This window comes from Haemaphysalis longicornis, unplaced genomic scaffold (assembly GCF_048455015.1).
Source record: "Haemaphysalis longicornis isolate Haplotype H1 unplaced genomic scaffold, Haemaphysalis longicornis Haplotype H1 scaffold_4, whole genome shotgun sequence".
NCBI classification, from domain to species: Eukaryota; Metazoa; Arthropoda; class Arachnida; order Ixodida; family Ixodidae; genus Haemaphysalis; species Haemaphysalis longicornis.
The window spans coordinates 216,756,614-216,779,996 of NW_027526361.1; the positions used below are offsets into that span (position 1 = coordinate 216,756,614).

The 23,383-nt window shown below is 44.8% G+C and overlaps 1 long non-coding RNA gene across 1 annotated transcript; it reads right to left on the minus strand.

The window, feature by feature from the left end:
* Positions 1-10,199: 10,199 nt before the first annotated feature.
* Positions 10,200-13,505, minus strand: LOC144179631 (uncharacterized). The gene is made up of 2 exons (XR_013324316.1): positions 13,355-13,505; positions 10,200-10,514 (listed from the first exon to the last, which is right to left on the minus strand). It is a non-coding gene; the product is annotated as an uncharacterized LOC144179631 (long non-coding RNA).
* Between the last annotated feature and the right edge of the window lie 9,878 nt (positions 13,506-23,383).

Genomic DNA, 23,383 nt, shown 5'->3' on the forward strand with positions numbered 1-23,383 from the left:
GGCAGGCCTAGCGGCGCACCAAAGACCATCTCTGCGGGCGTGCAGTGCAGATCCTGCTTCAAAGTAGCCCGAAGACTCAGCCAAAGCAACGGAAGGGAGTTGGACCAATGGGCACCGTCCGGCTGTGCCCTGAGTGCAGTCTTGATTGAGCGGTGAGAACGCTCAACAAGCCCGTTGGCAATGGGTGGTACGCTGGGGTCCGAATTCGGGAAGTGGCAAGAAGGGTCAGAAGGTTATTGAACAGAGCCGACTCAAACTGGCGACCTCGGTCGGTGGTGATAGTTGATGAGACACCATAGCGACAAACCCAGCCGGCAATGGTTTCACTACGGATGTCGGGAAGAGGGAACGCCTCGGGCCAACGCGTTAACCAATCCACGCAAGTTAGTAGGTATGTGTTGCCTTTTGAAGGAGGCCAGGCCCCCAAAATGTCTACGCGCACCTTGTCGAAACGCTCAGTTGGTGCCGTAAACAAGCCGAGAGGCGCCTTAGTGTGCCGGTTAACCTTTCACTGCAGGCATACGAGGCAGCAGCGCGTCCACTCGCGTACGTCCTTGTTGATGCCCGGCCAAACAAAACGCTGGGTCAGCAGATGTTGCGTGGCTCGTATTCAAGGGTGCGATAGTCGACAGTATATGGAAGGCGTCGAAAACAATGCGTCAGAAATTCGCCGGAACGAGTGGACGCACCGGTCACATTCGAGGACCGTCTACTGGTTCGCTTCGTGCACTCGTTATATTGTTTTCAGCAACTTATAAAAGATCAATTTTTTATGGCAACAATAGCCCAGGTTTGCTGGTGCAAAGCCCGCAAAGGAGTTTTTTTCCTGCCCAACCTGTTTCTTGTAATGCTGCTGTCGTGTGAATGGGCTTAGTTTGCGCCGTATTTCGGCGTTTTCCTTGAAAATTCTCTATGAAAAAAGGGCCATTCAAAAAGGCTGTTTCGCAGGTGGCGGATGGTGTGGAGACGTCATCGCATTTATTTCTGCGACAACGTATCTAATTTATATTCACTTAATATACAAGTGAACTTCTGGTCATACATTTTGGCAAATTGTCTTGCAGGAGGCACTACCGCAATTTGTTGTTCGATCAAGTGAGAAGCAAAATCACACGCTAAAACATTCCATAAAAACCGTTGCATGTTTTAGACATCTGTGCATACGGTTCTTCCTCGTATACCATCCCACTGCTTCAAATAGACTCCTCTATGAAGAGTTACAAACGTTTTTTAGCATTCCGATATACCCAAGAAGTCACTACGAGCGCCGCAGGACAAGACGTATGGTGCCTCGTTGAAAATATGATTGGCCCAGCATGAAGAAAAACTGTCTTCTTAGAAATAATTCTAACTGCCCTTGCGGTGAATACGTAGATAGATAAAAAGTCTTCTTTGTGTCATGAACAATGTTGTTTGTCGAATAATGCCTGTGCTATATGGCTGTTTAAAATTCACGATTGAACGCTGACCCATAAGTGCGCCTGATATACTTACGGCGGGGCACTTGATAGAGAGTACGTTAAACAGCCTTCAAAAGGGTTTTGATAATGGCTGTGTAGCACAGATGTCTGAAATGCGGAACGATAAAACACGTTTTTCTAGACTACTGAGATACCATATTTTTTAGCGCACTCGTCAAAGAAGCTAAAAACGATGCCTCGGCTGCCTATGGGCGTTTGCTTTATTTCTGTAGATTAAAAAGACGGTATACCCTATTATTTGTTGTCCGTCTTGGGTCTACACAACTAATATTACGGTCGTAAGGTGGTTTGCCCCTCTGATGTTGATGCAAAATCTGTCAGCAAGAGTTCTTATATATGAGGACTTTAAAAATTTACTTCACGAAAACCCTTCCAGCCATAGATCCCTTTCCTAGTAAAGTACTTGGGCTAGCACTATTTCCAGCCCTGCCGTGATGGCCATGTGTAATACGTCCTTAACGACGGCCCAACGACATCCTGAACGACCGCAAACGGATATCACGACAGGTGGTTCGTGCACAGAACACTTTTACGAAATACGCGGTAATGCATTTGGTAGAGTGCAGATAATGTAGTCTGTTTTGATATAAATGGGTAGAATAAATTTTGTTTTAACATCTCAATATAACACTGCACTCAGATACATGTAGTAGCGTGTGCGTCGCACTACATCCTACGGGTTAGCCTCCCTGAAGCGTATGTACTTAATACACATTCCGCAATATTTTCCTCCGATTTGCAGGTTTATTGCTGCCCATCACCAGCAGGTGGCTTTCCTTATTTTATGATTTGCTTGTTCTTGTTTTCGGAGGCTGCATTTCAGTGCTGGTGATAATAGAAAAACCATTATTTCGAATAGGAGGAGGTTTGCTCTTTAAAGCGAGAGAAGAATTCAGTCCAACACCCTGCGGCGGCTTCTCTTCTGCGTGTCCGGTCCATCAATCTTCTCTGGTCCTCAGGATCCGGACTTCAAAGCGTGGTCTCCCTCTGCTCGAAGGTGGGGGCGGAAATGATGGGTAGTGCTGATATCTTCTGGCAAGCCAGTGTGATATGGTAGTGTTGCATGTTCGCTGCAGTTGGCATGTTGGTGGAACTATTTTGGGGTGTATGAAGTGGAGCAGTCTAAGGTGGCCTTACCGTCGTATACTAAAATGAAAACTTGCAAATGTTTTTACATACCTATGGCAATTCAAAAAGAGTAGGAGCGCCATTTCGTCAAAAACACTGTACTCATCATTGCCTGCGTAATTCCTCGCTAAAAGTTCATCGGAAGCCACCATGGCGAGCACACTAGGGCTACTCGGGGAACACCGGCTCAGATTGTAAAGTTTGGGTGAAATCTACTCTCTGTGAACAAATCTCTAACTCCCCTGTAATTTACCACAAAGCTTGTATTATAAGAAAGAAAGAGGGGCTCACAACCCACTATGCTTGCACGTGAAGATTCTCTTTCGAGAAACCTCCTAACGCTGAATATAACCCGCTTCGTTAAGTAGCAGCGTTTAATGGGTCGTAGGAGCCATAAACTGCGCAGCAAAGAATGGCTCGCCAGCCTTCTGTGAACGTGCGACCGGAAGTGACGTCACAACAAAACTACCAAAACATCTCCGAGCCATTGATCGGAGCTAACAGTCTACGCTCTGCCTAATGGGCGAGCAAGGTCCATTCGGCAGGAATATTTTAATAACGCATAAATGTGAGTGTGCGGAGGGTGTGGCTTAAAGTCAGCGTTTTTGAATTCGCGAAGTCTATCTTGCCGGCAATGTTTGTAAGTTCTCGGCTTTAGATGCCAACATTTCCAGCGTGGGCCCACTATGTACTAAAACACACCGGCCCCGGGGGAGAGAATACTGCGGTCCCTCGTCAGAGATCTCATTTTATTATATTTCCCATCGGATGAGTTGATTCTACCAAAATGAACGTTATGAAGGTAAGTTATGGTTTTTAATCACACACTGTGCTTCGTGGGCTATTTAACGCGAAAATTCGAATAATTGCACTGGTTCCGACAATTGCACTCGTAGACATTTTCACCCAATAACGTACTGATGAAGGTCATGGCAAGAACTCTACTAAGCTACTAATGAGCTAAATCTAAGCGAGAGGATGCCGTATAGCCTGTTTCTCCCGGCATTCTGCCTGGCTACTGCCTTTTTTGTCAAAATCTCTTGCTTTACTTTCTTCCATTGGCTCGGTCATAGCCCGTTTCCATATTCCCATTCCACTCTGTTGGCTCTCTTTATCATGCGTTGTCCACTGCTCTACAAATATTTCCGTGTTTGCACCCTTCAGTCACGAACTACGCTACTGATTGCTTAACGTGAGCGACGGCAGTGGCGATGTGTACGTGTAATAACACTGGGTTGAGGGCCAAAGAGCGGCAAGTACGGATTCATTTTTATGTGTATGTGTTATGCGTATGTACGTGTTTTGTGTATGTACGTATGTGTTATTTGTTTCCGGAACTCTCACTCTTTATCTTGGTGGCAGTATTTTCATTACCGGGAAAATATGTTTCGCCAATCTGCCTGCTTTGCTGGCGGTACTGCGAAATTTTGAATATCAGCTTCGTACGCGTGATTCCTCCACCCTGGACTGATTGCGTGTGATGCAAGCAAATATAGCAGATAAATAGGTATGCGCAAACACAGTTCCGCCATATTGATTTTTTTGTGGTTTCTTCCCACCGCAGCAGTATATATAACAACGCTTGCCAGGTCCGCAAGGCAAGTGAAGGGAACCACTAGTCGGGGTATTTGTTTTATTATTACGCCATTATATAATAGAGTCCTTTTATGCCATTTACTTATTATAATTCTGACAATAGAAAAACAAAACCTCAAAAAGGTATTCTAGGATGGCTTAATTTTATGGAAAAAAATTGTAATTCGCTAAACGGTTCTTGAAATGTGTCTCAAAAAGTGCTGAGCACAAGTCGGCCTACTAACGGAGGAAGAGCTTATGTTATAGGCTGGGTGGTGGGATACTGAATCTCAGATATTTTGTTGATATTCAGGGAGCCTGGGAGTACCAAATTGTGACTTACACATGGGAAATACTATTTTGAGTGTTATGAAGGAAATGGTGCATCTCTTATGACATCTTTTTCACCATACAATATTTAAACGGTAAATTGTATGATCACATTTAGGTAACGCCACCTGCATCTTCTGGGTGGCCTATGGTAGCATTGCAGAAGCTTTATTGGTTAATATGAGCACAGATATTACCAAAAACGTTTACGTAGCTATAAATTTACAATATCTTATGATGACAGGACTATATAATTAATAAGGGTTCTCAACTTTTACTTTGTATTGCAGATAAAATTTAGTCAACTGAACTTTTTGGTGCTAAATGATAAGGAAATCTAAAAAAAAAACATCAACGACAAAAAAACGGTCCTATTCGCCTGTAAATTGAGAAAGCACAGTATGAAGGCGGAATAATAGAAATCTTAAATACTGTTTGCGAATGTAAAGTTTAAATGGCGTGGCTTCATTCCACAAGGGAACATTTAGTTGCACGCTCATATAGAACTTCTTCAAAAAAAGTGCCTCACTTTGCATTGCGGAGTCTATATATGCCTTATAACGCTAAAGTGCTGAAACCAGCGTTGGCGCGTTCCAACGTAGGGCGTATCTAGGGCCAGTAGGAAAAATAGAATAAAAACAAGCAAAAAGGTACACGAGATTGGGGATGGAATTCTAACCCGAATGCACAGAATGGGATTTTGGGTCGCATCGTCTCCCCCACAGCCATGTCCGAGCTGATAAAAACAACAAGTGACCAAGTTAATTCGGCTGTGGCTACCGAGTTAGCGACGCACGATAAGGACATGGATGGATTCGTACAACAGCAATTGCACCATGATAATGCCAAAAGTTGAAAAACATGTTTATGCTTACAGAAAATATGCAGAACTTACAAGAGAGCAGAAAAAAGAAAAAAAAACTCTCTCTCCAACCTCGCAGGTGTTCTCCGTCACCGTAGAAGAAAAAACGGAATGGAATGAGCAAAAGAAAATGACAAAAATAGGAAATAATCATGACTGGGGAAATGAGATGGAGGCCTGCGCGAGTATTTCGAGCATAGTTTAAAAAAGTGGCAAAGCTTGTTTTGTATAATAGCTATGGGTAGCACTTAAAGACGATTGCTCAAGCGTCTATTGAACATTACCTATAAAAAGCAAATGACTGTACAGGAAGAAAATCATGCAGAAGACCATAGGAACAGAAATAGCATGACTGAGCGCTTAGTTAAGTAATTTGAGCATGGCTCTAAATAGTTTAACAATAGGTTCGGGGTAATGCCGTACAGGGAACAGACAACGACGGATTAAAGAATGGCGCTGGTTGGAAGAAAACCCTATTACCGCGCAGTACTAAAGGACGCAGAAGATCTGCGCAGGTAAGACTACCTCCACCTGACACCACAGCAGCTCTTGTGGCAGGCACACTGCATGCGGGGATATTTCGCGTTTACACTTGTGCTTGGGCTGTCGCACTTGTGTGCACTAGGTGAGCGCGTCCGCGCTCGCAAGGGATCCTAAGCCACAAGGTGAGGATCATATACCAGTTCACCAGTGTCTCATGCTCAGTCGCTGTTGTTGTTTACTTCTGCTTCGTGTTACAGCTCCAGGGCAGAGATGCGGTACCTGACAAACCCGACAATCAATCAATCAATCAATCAATCAATCAATCAATCAATCAATCAATCAATCAATCAATCAATCAATCAATCAATCAATCAATCAATCAATCAATCAATCAATCAATCAATCAATTAATCAATCAATCAATCAATCAATCAATCAATCAATCAATCAATCAACAGGTGCAGCGTTTACGTATTGTTTTACTACGGAACTATTTCTTCTATAAGGAGAAAGAAACACGAGTGATGTTTCAAAAAGCAATTCCTTAAATTATCTCTAAGCCAAAGGCGAAATATCATGCACAGAATGATACAAAAATGTGGTAATGTGCGCACTATGCATACGGGCTAGGTTTGTGCGCTACCCACCCCGTTTTCTTCCAAGACTCCGAAGCAAGAGACCAAAACATTCTCGTGGCTGTTGCCACGAGAATGTTGTTTTTTCTGTCTTTGCTGCTTTGCTCCTTTTCGGCACAAAACATCGTAGAGCTGACTTGTGGGGATCAGTGTTCATTGGAAAGGAGTTCATACAGCCTAGATATCATTTTTATTGCGTACCCAGTCGCACTTTGCTTTGCCAGAGATATTGCTGGTGTTTTGAAGCCAAACGTAACCATTAACGGGTAACATTCCCCTCATGTTTGCCGAAAAAAGATTTTCGTGCTTTGTAACGTTCTATGCAATATAATACCTTTAAAAAGTATCTGTTTCAAACGGTCGCTTTTAACGTTTTATTTTGAAGATTCTTCTGGGTCATTATGTGTTTTGGCTATACCCGCTTCGCAATAAGGGAAAACATCCAATCATTGCGTTAACACTAAGCAATGTCATGACAAATCAACTTGTGTTCCCCGCATAATAAAAGCTCTGCCTTAAGCAACTGGACCGCTCCTGTGTTGTGAAAATGGAAAGTGGGTTGTTTAACTGTTAGAATGTGGCCTAACTGCGATAGTTTTACGAGCAGTTTCTTGGAGATTCCCATCATCACGCATTTCATTAGCTGAATGTTACGGCAATGAGAACACTCACTTGTTGCGACGCTCTCCACCCATTTGGGACATCCAATTACTTGGACTTGTGTATGATTAAAATAAATTATTGTCGCAAAACTTATGTTAAAGTTGTCTTGCACCCGTAGAAGCACAGGTGTATACAGTTAGGCATTGGCTAAACGAGCTAAAAAATTATGAAGTTACCAGCACTGAGGGTGTTATGAAGGCTACATTTACGATTTTCCTTATATTCGGTTGAATAAGTGTTACTTCAGGAATAGGCAGAACCTTTTCTTAAAGAGAAAACACAGTCTATTTTGCCAATATGGGAAAGAAAACGGGAAAAAAATTAAATCAGTAAGAAGAAAAGCAGTATCGGGCCCTTGAGTAAATATAATGTATCCGCACCATGGGGGTGCCTTTTGCGCAGGGACACCATGTCCTCAAATATTCAAATAATGTTACTGGGGCTTGCAGGTGAGAGCAACCAAATTGTCATGGTAAAAGTGTGAGGGTAACTGTTAGCGACCTAGGAGGCAGATAATCCATGTTCCGCAGCAAACCACCCTTTGCTTCGGTGTTCGCAGAACACTGAAGCAATTCACGTTGAATCGTTGTTGGTGATCCGCAGTTGTAGCAATCACTGTTTCAAGACAAGCCTATACGATGTATTAGGAATTTGTAAACCTGGGTTAAGGCAGAGGCTGTGGAACAATGGCTCGGCTTAGTGCGTCTTTTTTTGGTTTATGGAATGTATCAAACCTGAAATTGTTGCGGAAGAGACTAGATAAACAATTCTCATCAGTCAAAATCAATCTTTTGGTGAAACAGGGACGTGGTCGTATGCTTGGTAAACCACAATGATCACAGCAAAAACTACGAACAACTGACCGCAAACGTTCATAAAGAAGCGCTTGTCTGTTGGCCTTTTACAGAAGAACTGTATAAGGTGTTTCTGCTGCCACCAAGCTTTTTGATGGAAAAAGCAAGACAAACGATCGAGCACGCGTGGCCGCGGGGCTTATCAGTGGAGCCCGGTAATCGCCAAGCTTACACGTTGGTTTGACCCACGTGAGGAGATCGCAAAAACATCAAGAAAGAAAAGGGAGCGCGTGTGAGCGCGCGCCTAGTGAGGAGCGCACGACGTCTGACAGCATTACCTTCGCACCTGACGTGCGGCTTCGCACCTGACGTGTGCTACAGACGCTGAGTTAGCGAAGCCCATCGCCAAAAGACCTTGCACGTGCTCACAGAGTTCTTTCGGAATAGGTGCAAAAGACTGCAGACAAAACTGTCCAGGCCTTCCAGTCATGGAGAACTTCAACCGGCAATTTTGACAAAAATGTGATTTAGAACTGCCGGCTCTCCGAGAAAGGGAGAGGTGCCGCCAGCTCTGCAGCTTCTTCAGCCTTGCACCACTAGTGCAATCGGCGGCAATTTTTAATCTGTATATTGCCTCTTTATTTTTTCGTTGGGAGATAGTGTTTCGATAATCAATGGCGCATCATTCTTAGGGAAGAAATTTTTCCTCCCGTTCCTCATTGGCAAACACCTGAGCGTAGCTTCATCGGATTTTTTATTTTCATGGTGCCACAACGGCCTCTGAGCCATGAAGTGTTACGCAATAACTGGTGGCGCACGCAAGAAGATGGAAGCAATTTCCTTATCGCTGGACATCTTCCTGGATGCGGAAGGAGCTAGTGCGTTATAGGCTCTGATGAGGGGATTTGGAATCTAAGAAAATGGTGCTGTCCATCGGCGGCTGGCAGAGGACGTATCGTAGGGCTTCTGTCATGCCGTGAAGCTTAGCTGCTACGGAAGAGGTCGCATGGCAAAGCTGGTAGAAAAAAATCCCGCCATCTCCAGGAGCTGAATGATGATGAGAGGGGCGAAGCTAAAATGCTTATCGGTGAAACCGTGAAACATTGTTGTAGGTCTTCTTGACGGCGCGCACCATCTGAATAAGTGAAGCACATAAGACGCGTTCGTAGCCATGATCGCGTCTCGGTTTGTAGCGCAGTCGGAATCGCGTTGCGTTCCTCCCACCAGAGAGTCGTGGGATCGAAACCGGGCGCCGCCGCGTCAAGACCAGCATTCCTCGGTCGCGAAGCTTGAGACTTCCTACCGCTCCCTTCAAGAGCCCGTCAACGACGTCGATGTTTGAGGTGATTATGTAGGGCTTGTCCGGGACGATGAGAATCTCCATGGGTAAGTTGGCGAATTCGGTGTTTGACATTTTAGCCTCCTTTGCCTTCGCCTTCGACAGAGCGTCTTGTGTCGCGTACCCCCCGGTACGTGTCTTGAGCTCGCAGGCAACGAACGACAACCTCTTCTTCTTCCTCTCCTCCTTGTTGGGTAGCAACGAACGCGTTGAACGTTTTGACCTCTTCGGCCAATCTTTGGTTGGCCATTCCCTAGGGGGATCCTACCACAATAAGCATCGTGGTGCCGTTTACAGCAGCAACGAGGGACGAGGCAGGGCCCGAGCAAGAGGAGCCTCGCCTCTAAAAAGCTTTATAAGCTGTGGCGGAATAGGTATTCATAAGGAACAGCATTTATATGCTGCCCATTTATCTTTGGAAGTAAAATGGGTGATAAATATTTGGGAATACGCGTTAATTTGGGGTATCCTTCTGAGAAAATATGTGTAAAATTAATACGTGTATGCTAAATACAAGATGTTAATAATGTTGAAAAGAAGAAATACTTTTGATACGCGGATATGTACATACGAAAGAGCTGGTTGCGGAATTTTGATTAGGCATTTTAAATACCTGTATAAAAGTTATGCAAAACCCTAAATTGGTGTTACAAATTACTTTTTTCAGTTTTATGTGCAATATCTTAGTTGTTTTTCCATTTACTTGCTTTGCACGCAGTACTTGGTTCAGCCCGCAGGACGAGTAGTTACGATTTTCCACGTCGAGTAACGCGGTTCTTGCAATTTTCTATCTATTCATCACACCCGTCTGGTATTGGTTTTAGTAAATGCCGGCGTGTATGCGTTTCATTAAAAAATGGTAGCACAAAACTTGGCTTTTGTTTTAACAGTGAGACATATCACTTCTGCCAGGTGTCCAAAACATTTATTGGAACATCGATTTGCTATCTTCAACACGAATATCTTCCCGTCATTCGCTGGATTTCATCGCCACGGGTCACGTCAGCCGTAGTGCCTTCCACCCCTGTATCCATCGCCTTTGTAGTGGTGACCGCCTTTGTGACCTCCATGTCCGTAGCCCCCATTGTGGCCACCGTAACCACCGTGCTTTCTCCCGTAGCCACCGTGATGTCCACCATGGCCCTTGCCGTGACCTCCGTAGCCTCCGTAGTGTCCGTCGGCAAGGGCAACGCCCACGAGCAAGGCGAAAATGAAGAGAAGCACCTGCGCACAGCAGTGACAACAAAATGGACTTGGCTGATACTTAAGAAGGCAGGACAACAGGAATACCGGAAGGTTTTCCCGACAGGTTACCTCTTTAATGTTGGCGCGAAATCAAGAGCGGCTGAAGTATTCACACGAACGCTTTATCTTGACGCTGCTTACAATATCCATATCATTTATAAATAGACCGCCGACATCAAGGATGGGACGATTGCCCTCAGTACAATCTGGGCGTCAAATGTGATTTTCGTCCCCTCATTTTGTCATGCGGAGCGTATACGTCACACCCTCTTTACCGTCTCGTAAATATCAGAGAATATAGGCTGCGATGATCTCATTTCGGAGCTCGCTAGCTTTGCAATTAAGAGTGGTTTGGCATGCATTGTCCAGCAAGGCCACCCCCAGTTGGTCACAGGGGCCGCAAAACTGTAAAGTGCTGCTAAGAACGGAAGCTGATCCTACCCTGTATCAGCGTTCCCTCAAAACCTTAGCCACCCCTCTCTTGGCTTCGGCCTTCCTGCCAAATAAAACCTGAATATAACTGGTTGGTACTTTTTTTACTACTGTGGTGATATGCTTTGTTTTAACTTTGTTTTACAATAGCATTATTATAGTCGTAATATAATTATGTTTAACAATGGTAGGGTCAAACGATGTTGAACTAGCTGCCATTACCTATTTAGCACATGAGTGTATAGAGGCCTGAAACACGGATAGAACGCTGGTTCGTAAGTTCTAGTCGTGAAATGGGCGATAAAACATACCAGGCGTGAGAAAAGCAGGTGAACATGTGTTGTATTTTCTGTAAGAGTCACTTTTAACAAAAAAATCTAGTAAATTGGTAGTAACGGCTGTAGTTACGAACTCCTTACGAACTTTGCTACTCCGCAGAATGGTACGTACGTTCTCTCACTATGTATGCACCCGAAATTTTATTGTTACTAATTTAGGCCGCGTACATAGTAACTGTCACTTGTTTTCTTTTTATTCATTGAAAGTAAAGAAATTCTATAACTTATTTAACATACACATACTGCTCTTTTCCCACTCCAAATCACGAATAAAAGTGGTGAATCCACATAATGACTTCCTTGTCCTCTTAATAAAATGCATAATTGCAAAAATATCGCAAAAATATTCTATTTTTGCGACAAGCCTACAGACTCCATTACAAGACTTTCCGGTCTGTCCACAAAAGCAATCAGAGCTAATGCATTCCTAAAGTAACTAAGTTAAAGTCGCTCTCCCCGTGCATCCCTCTGGTTTTCTTGCTTACTTTGTTTGGGGCCCAAATGTGATATGTGCGTATTCAATGAGTGCGTCTTTTGTCGCACCGTGCGCTCAGCCAAATCACATTGTCACGCGCGGTTGTACGGCCCACAGCATTCCTTTAGGGCGTTTAGAAGCACTCACACTGTTTGTTTTTTATCTTTGCACCCTTTTTAGTGTAAACAACTTCTAAAGGTGTGTGCCATGGTACAAGATTTTGACATGCTTCTCTACCAAAAAGTTTCTAAAAAAGTTCAGTGTGTGCACACTCGATTAAAGATCGCGCTGTTTTTTAGGTTACGTAAGTCTAGTTTGTAATAGCACATAGATAACGGATGGTTTATTCACTGGGACATTCCTGCTGAAGGTAGTGTTCCTTACAACCTGCTTCAGTTAGTAATCTTACTAGTGCTACATTTCCTAGCTTTAGTTGCTAAGTACCTAGTGGGCGCTGTGACAAGTAACTGATTAGTGTTCTGTGAGTAAATGTTCCAGCCTTTTTTTAGGAGCGTTTGAAGCCATTGCGAGTCATACGTCAACTAAATGGGTTCAGTACAATTGAACTCTGCCAAATGGGTTCAGTACAGTTGAACTCTGCCAAGAGTTATGACAACAAAGCTAAGTGTTCGGACTTTTATCAGAAAAAAGGGCTCACAGAGCGGCGGAAAATAGTGCTTACTTATGTTAAAAAAACACTAAAATGAAATATGAACACGTAGTCACGAACTAAGACAAAAAGCTACTAATGTAAATTTGACAAAAACCCACGAAAATAAGATACACATGACATAATACCCTGAAGCGAGCACAACCTTGAATGGCCACCATTTTGTTGTCATCAATTTGCATTGTGACACATTTGAATAAATGAAACGCCTGTTGATTATTAGCCCCACCTTTAAAGAGCTACGCAAAGTATGGAAACCCACAAGCAAAGTGGCCCGAAAAGACTAAGCGACGTTCGAAGTAGGTGTTAAATTCATTTAGCTATACTCGTTAAGCGAAGTTATTTCAAATTTCTTCCCTTAATTTATCTTACTCCGTTACAACAGAACCACAGGTGCCAACAGTTAGAAATGTACATAGTTAAAGCTTAGGCGGCTTGCGGCATGGTCTCGTGTAAGTCAGGTAGAATTAAGGTATCAGTTCCTGGGCAGCAATATTTTTATACAAGTATGGGAACTCAGAATTACAACTGGTTTAACGTTTTTCTCATTAAATAGTGCACATTGAAATTCTAAAAGTTGCGTGATTCCTGCCTGTTCACAATGCATTTGATTCTAGGGGAGTTAAGCTGCAAGTTCATGTTTTTCTTAGGGTAAAGCTGTTGTCCTTTTAAATTTCGGGACACAATACCAAAGCCATAGTGGCTTTCATTACCAAATGCTTCGAAAACAGCATTAAACGTCGAACACTCTGCCCTGTAGATGTGGCGTACGATATTTACAGGCATTTCCATGCCGAATTGAAGGTATGTGCTCTTCCCTACAATATCCCAACAAAATATTTTTAAAGCCAGTTGAACTCAATACAAAGTCCGTCAACAAAAAACAGGTAGGCACCACACTCACTGCGGTCTTCATGGTTGCGAGGCTTGAAGTCTCGGCGGGCGTTATAGTGCAAGACTAGCCAGAGCTGTCTTATATACAGCCCAGTTGCAGTGAGCCTACACGTGTTGTACATAACACGCGTGGAGTTTCCCGAATTCCGCTGTTGTCCACACCTATACCTGTTACATCTCCTGTTGGTGATGTATGTGTTGTGGCTCGTCTGCTGGATATGCTAGGTATGCATTCTGTGGTTTTTTAAACTCTGTGGCTGCCAGCTAGGACGAGCAAAATGCCTGTTTAGTCAGGATTCTATCCCAACAACGTTTCTGCACGCAGTTTTTTTCTGCAGATCCAACAGATAAAGAGGGAAGGGCTCTTATGCATGTGTTTCAGCCTTGAGCATCTTAATTTTAATTTAGTCTATCACACTAACCAGTTTTTCTCTGGAGGAGTAAAAAAAGATATTTTTATCCCAAAACAATTTGTTCAAATAGTCAAACGCTTGATGTCCGGTGTAGTCCCATGAAATGCTCATCCTATTTACACCTCGAACGTCACTCTACAAGCATACCGTAATGATAATCCAGAGGAATCGTGTTAAAACTATGTCTGATCAGCACCGCGAAAAATTCGAACCACAAAACTATATATATGCAACAAATTAAGCCCGTCCTACTCATTGCAAACTCTGCAAACAGCGGATCTCTTCCTCTCTGGCGTTGTCGCGATCTCCATGCGGTGCTCGCCCGATAAAGGCCTGCGTCGTCACCGCACAAACTATACGGTTCGCGCAAAGAATTCGTTGCTAAAAGCCAGTGCCGAGAGCCCCCCTTCAATAGCAGAAGAGAGAATAAGCCACCCCTGTGAGACCACTTCGACCTCTATCGGTGAGTCTGCGAACCTGCAGCAACACCTGCGGGACGCATGACCTGTATCAGACTCAAGACGTCTTTATCTACAACTTCTACGGTATTAAAATATTTTTTTCGAGTGACAGTGTACAGATGATTCAATTACTGCAGTGGTGGAATACCGGGTGCCTATATACAACTCAGAGCGTTTACTTTAGGTGTAGCTGTCGCCCTGTAATTCATTCTTCCTACGGTCGGCACCTGAACTGTCGTTCGCTGCTAATTGAAGTGGATAAACAAACTGGAGCAAAAATTGGCGGCGTCTACCATGAGACGTCGTGCAAATTGATCACTAGTTAAGGATTGCCCAGCATGTTTCTCGTTGGTTATAAAAGATTCTCCAATACCCCAAAGCCGGCACACTCAAAACACAACTACCCTGGATGAAAATTTACTTAATCACTGAATGAATGCCTTGCAGAGACTCTTCGCTCTGAGCTATTTTTGAAAACAAATTGTATTAGCGTATCAAATACGTATATAATTTATAAGCGTGGCAAGGACTTCAAGTTTGCGGTAATCCGACCGATCAGTCTTGAGTAGCCTGAATATCTTATTGGAAGTGCCTATTTTTAATTGCTGTTGATAAAAAAAAACTGCTCTTCCCCTATGTTAGGAAGGGGAACCCGCATTGCTGTGGTGTGTAAGTCAGAGTCAAATTAGCAGCTCCTTTCCACATAAATTCTTTTCCGCCTGTTCTTATGAATCAACTGTTTCAGCAGTTTTATCTAACCGTATGCCTTCATGTGTTGACAGCATCCAGCAATTCTGCAATGTTTACACCTTCACTGTGGAGGATTTACGACAAGTAAATAAAACTCGGCAAAATAATAGGGTTCTCTTAGCGGTTATTTATGATATAACGTGTTTGTGGGTAATTTCGATAACTCAGGAGTCGGTGTCGTTTTCTGCAATCACGCCTCGCGTAGATAGCCACGTTTCACTGCGCAGCACACCATGTGTAAAAGCCAGCTTAAAAAGAGGCAGCTTACAACGACACCCTAGCAGTCGGCTACACCTGTAAACACAAACGTAATGCTTTCAATACACTTTACAGGGGCAACATCAGCCGTCTTATGTTAAAATATGAAGGCCCCGGGACGTTTGTTCCTTTTAATTATTTTTTTCTATACGCTGAAAGTGAGGCGCGCAGATTTGAAAACCCGGCTATTTCAGTAGGCGCCCCAAGCTATCATTACCATTGGCCATTACCTTGAGTGGGCACAAGTCCAATTAGAAGACCGTTTGGAACTTTTCACTGAGAAGGTAATAATCGGTATACCGAAGCTTTATAAAACAAGCATGACACTTCCTCGTGTCGGCAGTGAAGAACCGGCCCTTCAATAACGGAACAGCGAATGAATTCGATACGAAGATAGACCGAGCACTTCACCTAAATCAACCTAAATATACCGAACCTTTGTTATTTACAAAAAACACAGCTTTTAAAGCAAAGCTTTTACCTCCACCAGCCACTTGTTTCGTTGTGGAGAGCGCCACAAGGAACACCCAACACGGCTGGGGAGCGCGAGGGCGCTTATCCCTGATTGCTTTGTAGAGCGGGAAAACAAAAAGTATAGACCACATACAGACATTTGGTCGCTTGAGAAATGATACCTTTGCCGCACTGCTTGGCACTCATGGGACTGCGTTTTCTAAATTGGTGGATACTAATTCGGTTGTGTATAACAGGTATTAGAAAAGGCGAAAGGAGAAACTGGTTGGGATAAATAATCATAAATATTATCTCAGATTTCTTCGCGCTGCTGAGAACGAGGTCACGGGTTTGATTCCCGCCCGCTGCGACCCCTTTTCTACTGGAGGCTAAAAGCAAAAACGCCCGTGTGTACGAGATTTCGGCGCACGTTGAAGATCCCTGGGTGGTCAAAATTAATCCAGAGCCCTTAACTACGGCACACCCTCGTCGCCTGCGTTGCATCGGCGCGTTAATCCCTAAAATCAATCAATTCTCTCAGCTTTCCCCGCCATTGTCAAACGTACTAAACCGACTAGTTTAAATCGGTATAATCGGGATCAATAAGCTGACATGCTGAATTGTTTGGGCGTCTGCGCCAGTGTCGCATGGTGGTGTAGCCCTGACTAAGCATATCAGGGTGGCTAAGTTCCGACGTCTCCCCCTGCGAAGGGCGACCCTCTCTTCTTTTCTTTCTGTCGACGTACGTCCAGACTACAGCAGCGGCGTCCGCCACTCTGGCCTGGTTGTGGGCGATGCTGCGGCGTTGGGAATGCCGCCCTCGTGGAATCCCAAGAGGAACGGCTGGCAGAATCTCATTTCCTTTCTTGTAGAGCCACCGTGCCGCCGGAAAGTGGACTGGTCTTGGTTGTGAAAGCAGGGGGGAGCCATGTCCATTGCACAGCGGCCGTATTCAGCCGGAAAGAGCTTTAGCCGCTCAGCAGAATGACCCGTTTTGTCACTGGATTTGCGGCAGTCTCTGGGAGACAATTTTTTATTTTATTTTGCTACGCGCCAAGACGCAGCTTGTACTGCTGCGTACGTGCGCCGATATGCATCTTGCTTGTGTTGTAGAAGGAGGGGGGGGGCTAAAGTGAAGTCCGCGCGTTTCGCCGACCCCCGGGGGACTCATTTCAGCCTGGTCGGTGAAGAACTTAGGCTGAATAACATAGCCGTCGGTGATGAGCCTACAGGCTTATTCAATGTGCTAGCCCACAAGTATGAGATGCACACTGCTACGGTTTACTCATGACGAACCATTGGCCGGTCATTTAAGCGGCTCCTAACTTTTTGCAGACTGAGTCACTGTGTGACCTAGCCCGGCACGAAGCGAGTCTTTTTTCGCTATTGCCGAACTTGCCATGACTGTTAAATGGTGAAGGCGCGGTGCCCAAAGCCATCTGGGATGATGAAACCAATTGGCACTGCGCGTCCTTGGCTGCTAGCTGCTTGCGACTTTAAGAGACCTTTGACGAAGAGCAAGCATGGATATAATTATTTGGGGTATCGGGCTGACTATTTGGCGCAGCAGCACACTGGTTCTGCACGGCGAACAAAAGGCACCGACGCTGGTCCATGCTGCTCTCAGCCGGTTCTGCAGTACAACCTCACGAAGAGATCAACTTAGTTATGAGCGCATTCTAAACAGCGTGCGTTAACGTGCCCTACAGCCGTCACTTCTGTCAGTCGCAGTTCGTGCAGCCGCCGCTTACTCGAGGCCTTCGTCGTGAGTCTAGCCCATTGTGCACCGTCAGTTTCCGGTCTTTTCCAGCCCGCTGTGGACGTTTTTCATTTTGTTCTGTGTTTAAGAGTGTGCATGTTACCTTGCGCTATTTGTATTATCGTGTTTGATTATTTGCCTGTCGATTACGCATGATATATTACGTGCGTATTTGGTCTGTGCAATTGTTTTGTGCGCTCGCTGTAACGCACATGTCTAAGTAATGTTGACCGTGTTGGACCTTACGGTGTAGCGTGAACTTTTTTTTGTTTCGATGCAGGGTTGTGTACGGTTCGAGCGATAACCTTGTTGAGGGCGTTGAATGTAGCATTTTTGTGCACGATGTAAAACGGTGTTTCTTTCTCCTATGTCTTGGGGTTATTTTTTTGCTACAGAAACCCTCTTTTCTCTATGCATGTAGGACGAGGTATGCTCTATGGTTCATTTTATTTACTTCTAACCAGCGAGCACAGCTAGCTTTCTTTTGGGCGTGCGCGTCCGGGGTTGTGAATTATGGGCTTATTTTTGAAAGCGTCGGACTTCGGCCGCCCGCGGCGCCGGTGTTCGTGCGAGCAGCGCGTATTAGAGACGGTTGCGTGAGCTGTGCGAAGTTGGGAGAGTGGGACACTCTTTGGGGGACCGTATATTCAATGTACAGCGATATACCGGTGGTGTAGAGGTGGAGTATCCGCCTCACGTGCCGATGGACTGTGGTTCGAGTCCCGGTGCAGCAGAATTCCCACCGTATAAAAAAAAGATAATCCGCGCATTGATGGAATTCCAAAAGGAGGCTTGAAGTAAGGCCTCATCCCGGAGCTCATTGCCGGCAACACACTCTCTGACCAGAGCAGGATTGGCCACCCTGGTATAGTAACTTCTCAAACCTCCCGTGAATACGCCGATGAACCCACGGCCCTCAGTCTCCAGTGGCTGCTAAGAAAACGACCACTGCAGCGGTCAGACCTGTGACATAGCTGAGGGTGCCCATAATCCCTGGGTCCGGACCGGCGATCACTGAAATCTGGACTTGGCAATGCTTAGCATGAGAACTTTATATAGTCAGGCGAGTCGAGAGGTGTTGTTGTAGGAATTAGAGGGCATTCAATGGGATGTAATAGGGCTTAGCGAGGTTACGAGGATAGGGGAAGAAGCCTTTAAAGTGCCGAAAAAAGGACACGTGCTATGGTATTGTGGCCTAGTGGACAAAAAAGAACTGGGAGTGAGATTTCTAGTCAAAAATCATAGTTGCCAACATAGACGAATCCTATAGCACAAAGAAAAAGTTTGCCGGTCTTTTAATTAGGGTAAATAAGAGGCTCACATCCATCCATGATGACCAGGTAGTTGATGAATACGCAGTTAAAAGGGGGAATCGGCGATGGCTAAAGTAAAAAACACAGTACACTGTAGTTATGGGAGACTTTAATGGGAAAGTAGGCAAGAAGCTGGCTGGAGACAAGGCAGTTGGGAACTAGTGTCTGAGCTGTAGAAATAACAGAGAGGATTTACTATCTTGAAGTGCAGAGGTGCGCTGCCTGACACGAAACGTAGGACAGGGTTAATACCACAAAAACAGACAAGGTGAGGCGCAAACTATCAACTGTTTATTATCTTGTGAAGGGGGGCGGTTATATATGACGGACATGAAGAACATGCACGAAAAAATAACAATAAAACGCTACACGTGACATGATATTGATTCCTCATTTAGGAAACTTATTTCACGCGCCGAAAGCCGGATTGAAGGGGCGCTAACACAATCTCCCTCCACTCCTGACAACATTGCATATGCTTCGTATATCTCGCGGGTAATCTTGTCTCTAGAGCGGAACAAAATGGTTGTCCCCTCAAAATCGGGCGAACATTTCTTTTCGCACTTCTTAACATGCGTGGCCAAATTTTCATTTGCCGCAAGTTGCGCGCATGCATTCTTATGTTCATGGTGAGAAAAGCGCTACAGTAACAAGGACAAGTGAGTACACGGGACAGAGCGCTTTGTCCCGTGTACTCACTTGTCCTTGTTACTGTAGCGCTTTTCCCACCATGAACATGTACCAACACGCCAAGCTCGCAGTTCTTCTGAATGACATTCTTATGTTCCCGTAATCTGTCGTTGAGACAGCGGCCTGATTGCCCCGCGTTCGACCTACCACAGGAGAGGGGGATCTTGTATACAATACCCTCTGCGCAGTTGACGAACTGGCGCCTGTGCCATGTGCCACTTTCGAAACCTTTTTTCCTCTCTTGATTTGCAGCCTTGCACAGTCCCTTTAGTTTCAACGGGGCAGAAAATACCACCGGAATATTATGTTTGGCGCCCACTTTCTTTAGCCGGTGCGAAACCCTGTGAATGTAGTTCATGACAACTGGTCGAATCTTAGGTCTTTCCTTGTTCTTCTCTGGGCTGTTCGCTTTTTTCACCTTCTTCAGCAAATTCTCTGCAACTGATACAAGTACATGGGTAGGGTAACCACCCTTTTTCAGCCTTATACATTGGCGGTCTAGGCTGTCCGTCACAGTGTGCCAGCACGATTTCGTGATTGCCTGCGTGATGCAGGAAGTTGCAATTCCACGCTTAATCAATTTGGTGTGGGACGAGTCATAAGGCAGCAGTCCCTTCTCCCCTCTCGTGCGGTAGGCCCAAGATGTGTGAAATTCTTCTTCTTTTAAAAACAGGTCAAGAAATTGTAGGCACTTGTTTTCCCGCTTTTCGTGTGTGAAATCTAGCCCCACATGCAACCGGCTGAACTGTTCCATAGTTTTAGGGATGGCACTGTCGAGGTTTGTTCCTAAAGGCATGCATACTAAAAAGTCGTCGACGTAGCGGAAACACCTTGTTACACCAAGTGGTGTCAAGTCCTCGAGAAGATTCAGATCCCCTTTTGCCAAATAAATGTCTGCCAAGGATTTACTAGTAGAGTTCGCAGAACGGAATAATCTACGCACCATGAATACCGTCTTCTGGAAACGGGAGAGCCGGAAGTGGACGTGGGGGATCCCGAATGGGCAGCATAAAAATAAAGTAGGCTTCCTACTATGCGATAGAGAACTCCACAGGCCTAACTGTAAGGCTCGGGCACTGCCCGAGCCCGCTTTATGAAGCTAGAGCACGATCCGTGCTCTAGCTTCACGATCCGGGCGTAACTCGTAGTCCTAGCCCTGTCCGGACCCGAGTGTTCATCAGTGAACTTGCCCGTGTGTGCGCTGGAGAGGCCGCGTGTGCGGACCCAGGCCCGTGGTTATATACTGAAGAAAATTTGTGGTTGAGTATGATTGGAGCGGGCAATCAGACAGAGCATCCAGAGTGTACAAGCACGCCATGAAAGGAAATGAAAAAAATTTGGGTCAGAAAGTACACGTACTTTAGCTGATACCTGTGATACACGAGCGTTTCAAAGGACAGTTGAGTCAAATTGCCTTCCAAGTTTGAAAGGCCATTCAAACAGGAAAGAGTTCCGCCCAGCTACAGTAAAATGTTTGAAGGCATTTGAAAGTTTCAGCGTTCACAGGCCATGTCTAGGTGCCGCCAGTGCTGCCCAGTATCACTAACGCAAAATACAAGAAAACCAATTTTGGAGTTAAAAAGGGCCGAAAAAACAGTTCTTGGTGATAAAATTGATTATATCGTACATACACGACCAAAGCATGCACAAAATTGGCCCTCTTTGTTTTTGCACCGCCGGTGGTTGGAGTTCGAAACTACTTTGTAATCACAAACTAAGTAAAGTAAGCAACAACAAAAGAAAAGTGATTAAGAGCGAGCTATTTATTAACACAGGTTTACTCGTAAATATTTTCGTAAATACGGCTTGTATAAACTGCGTGTGAGAGTACAGGCGTTCGTGTTTCAAAGGCCTTTGAGATACCCAGAGGTTGGTTGTCATGCTCGTTTGATTGAAATGGCATTTTAACCGAATGCCTTTGAAAATTTTCTAAGGCGTTTTGTTGATATGTTTACACCATTGTTGTACACGTTCCTATAAAATAGGAACGAAAGCTCGTTCCTCGTTCCGTCCCAATTTCGAAACGAGTTCCCGTTACAAGTTCCTTTATTGCGAAAGAAACGCGTTCCAGTTCCACATCGAAAATTGGAACGTGTCGTTAGATTAACGTTACAATTAGGTTTTTAAATTAAAATATAGTGTCAGATAATTCTGGGCGAAATTAAGTGAGAAATGTAAAACTCACATAGAACCACGTGTATTATACGAATATTAACACCGCCGGCAGCAGATTATCTCAAGATAAAAATAATCAAAAGAAAATCTCCTAGGCGAATTTTTTCAGGGAGCACCGGACAAACTCATGACGGCTCTAGGACATTTCGGTGCAGGATGTTTGGATGCCAAAATGTCGGTGTAGGGACATATCGGTGTACGGGCGTTTCGCTGCATGGACAACCTCAAATTACATAAATTACGTGCTCACTCTGAATGTCCAAAACGAAACAAATATTAGCTGGCCCCCCAGAATGCAGAAAACGTTATGAAAGGTATTACGTAGGCTGGGCTGCCTTGCTAAAATGAATCTGCGAACACTGGTCAAGGATAATGTCATGGAGGAAGAACGGACCTTTTTGAAAAGCCGCAGCTTCTAATGTCCTAAATGTTAACCGCGTACGGGTTGTGCATAAAAATTGCGCCTATCCTGTTTCGGGAAAACCAACCTTCGTTTTATGTTTACATGCCTACAGTCACCACATTTTAATTCTTTGTCTTAGCGCCCCCCCCCCCCTCCGCAACTGCACGCTCGAATCTCGACCAGATTCTTTTTCAGTCATATTATTTTCGGTTTCCCCTGAAAATCCTACAGGCGTGGTGGAGTTCACGGTCTCCGAAGCCTCACCGCAGAGATAACGGAAAAAGCTTTGCATTTACCAGGAGCTCACGAAAGCACTATAATGTGGAACGAAAAGCCACCCAAAAAGCCGCTGAGAACACAATGGCCACTATCGTTTGCTGGCTACGCCCTTCCGTGCGTCGCGGTCATAACGATGGCACCTCCGTACCAGGAATCGCTCTTTCTTCGCCTTCAGTCTCCCCAGGGAATTAACTCTTCAAGTCGCGCATATCATGGACACCTCAAGCCCACATTGCTTTCTCCCATTATAAGGAGCAAAAAAATGGATAGGCTAGTGTGACGAGAGCGGCAACAGTCGTCTTCAAGTTTTCGAAGTCCAGTTGACGCAATGGTGAACCACGAGTGACACCCCTTTCTCTCTACCAAGGGGGATGGTAGCCGGCGGGGCTCAGCCTTCCCTCCCCCAAGTAACGCCACCGTAAGTGCGATCGTTGGTTTGTTAGTTTTAAGTAGAACCGACACCGAATGCAACGAATACGAGATTTATTGCGAAAATAATTAAAACGGAATCCACACACGCTTAATATACTTTGGTTTTCTGTTGTTTTTTCGTGGATATCGTGCTTTGGGGGGGGGGGGGGTGAAGATGGACTAAAAGCAGCAGCGTCTTGCACCGTTGGGTGAAGTGAAAGCAAAGCGCTTTGGTAACACCTAAAGTATTAGGGTTGTTCACATTAATGTTAAAATAAAAAAAAGGTTGAACGGATGCAAATTACAACGTTAAGGTTTACCATCTGCTGCAGAAATTCGGTTTTACGTGGCCATGTTCTGGCAGGGTTTAGCGTTCGTTAACACACAGGGCGGCGGAAGCACAAGTCTCGAACGTCAAATCATATCAAGTCACGAAATTACAGTATTAAAGCTAAAATATTCAAAGAATGCTTGGGACATCCCGTGACTAAATATGTCTGGGCCAAGATGTCGTGCACCACAATGTCCGTGCACAGAAATGTCTCCACCGGAACATCCTGCCCCTAAATGTTCGACACCGAAATCTCCGGATCCCGTATTAGACAGACAGACAAAATAGAGGGCTATAAAATAAAATAAAAGCCCAACCCGTACCACATACGTATCACGGGTGA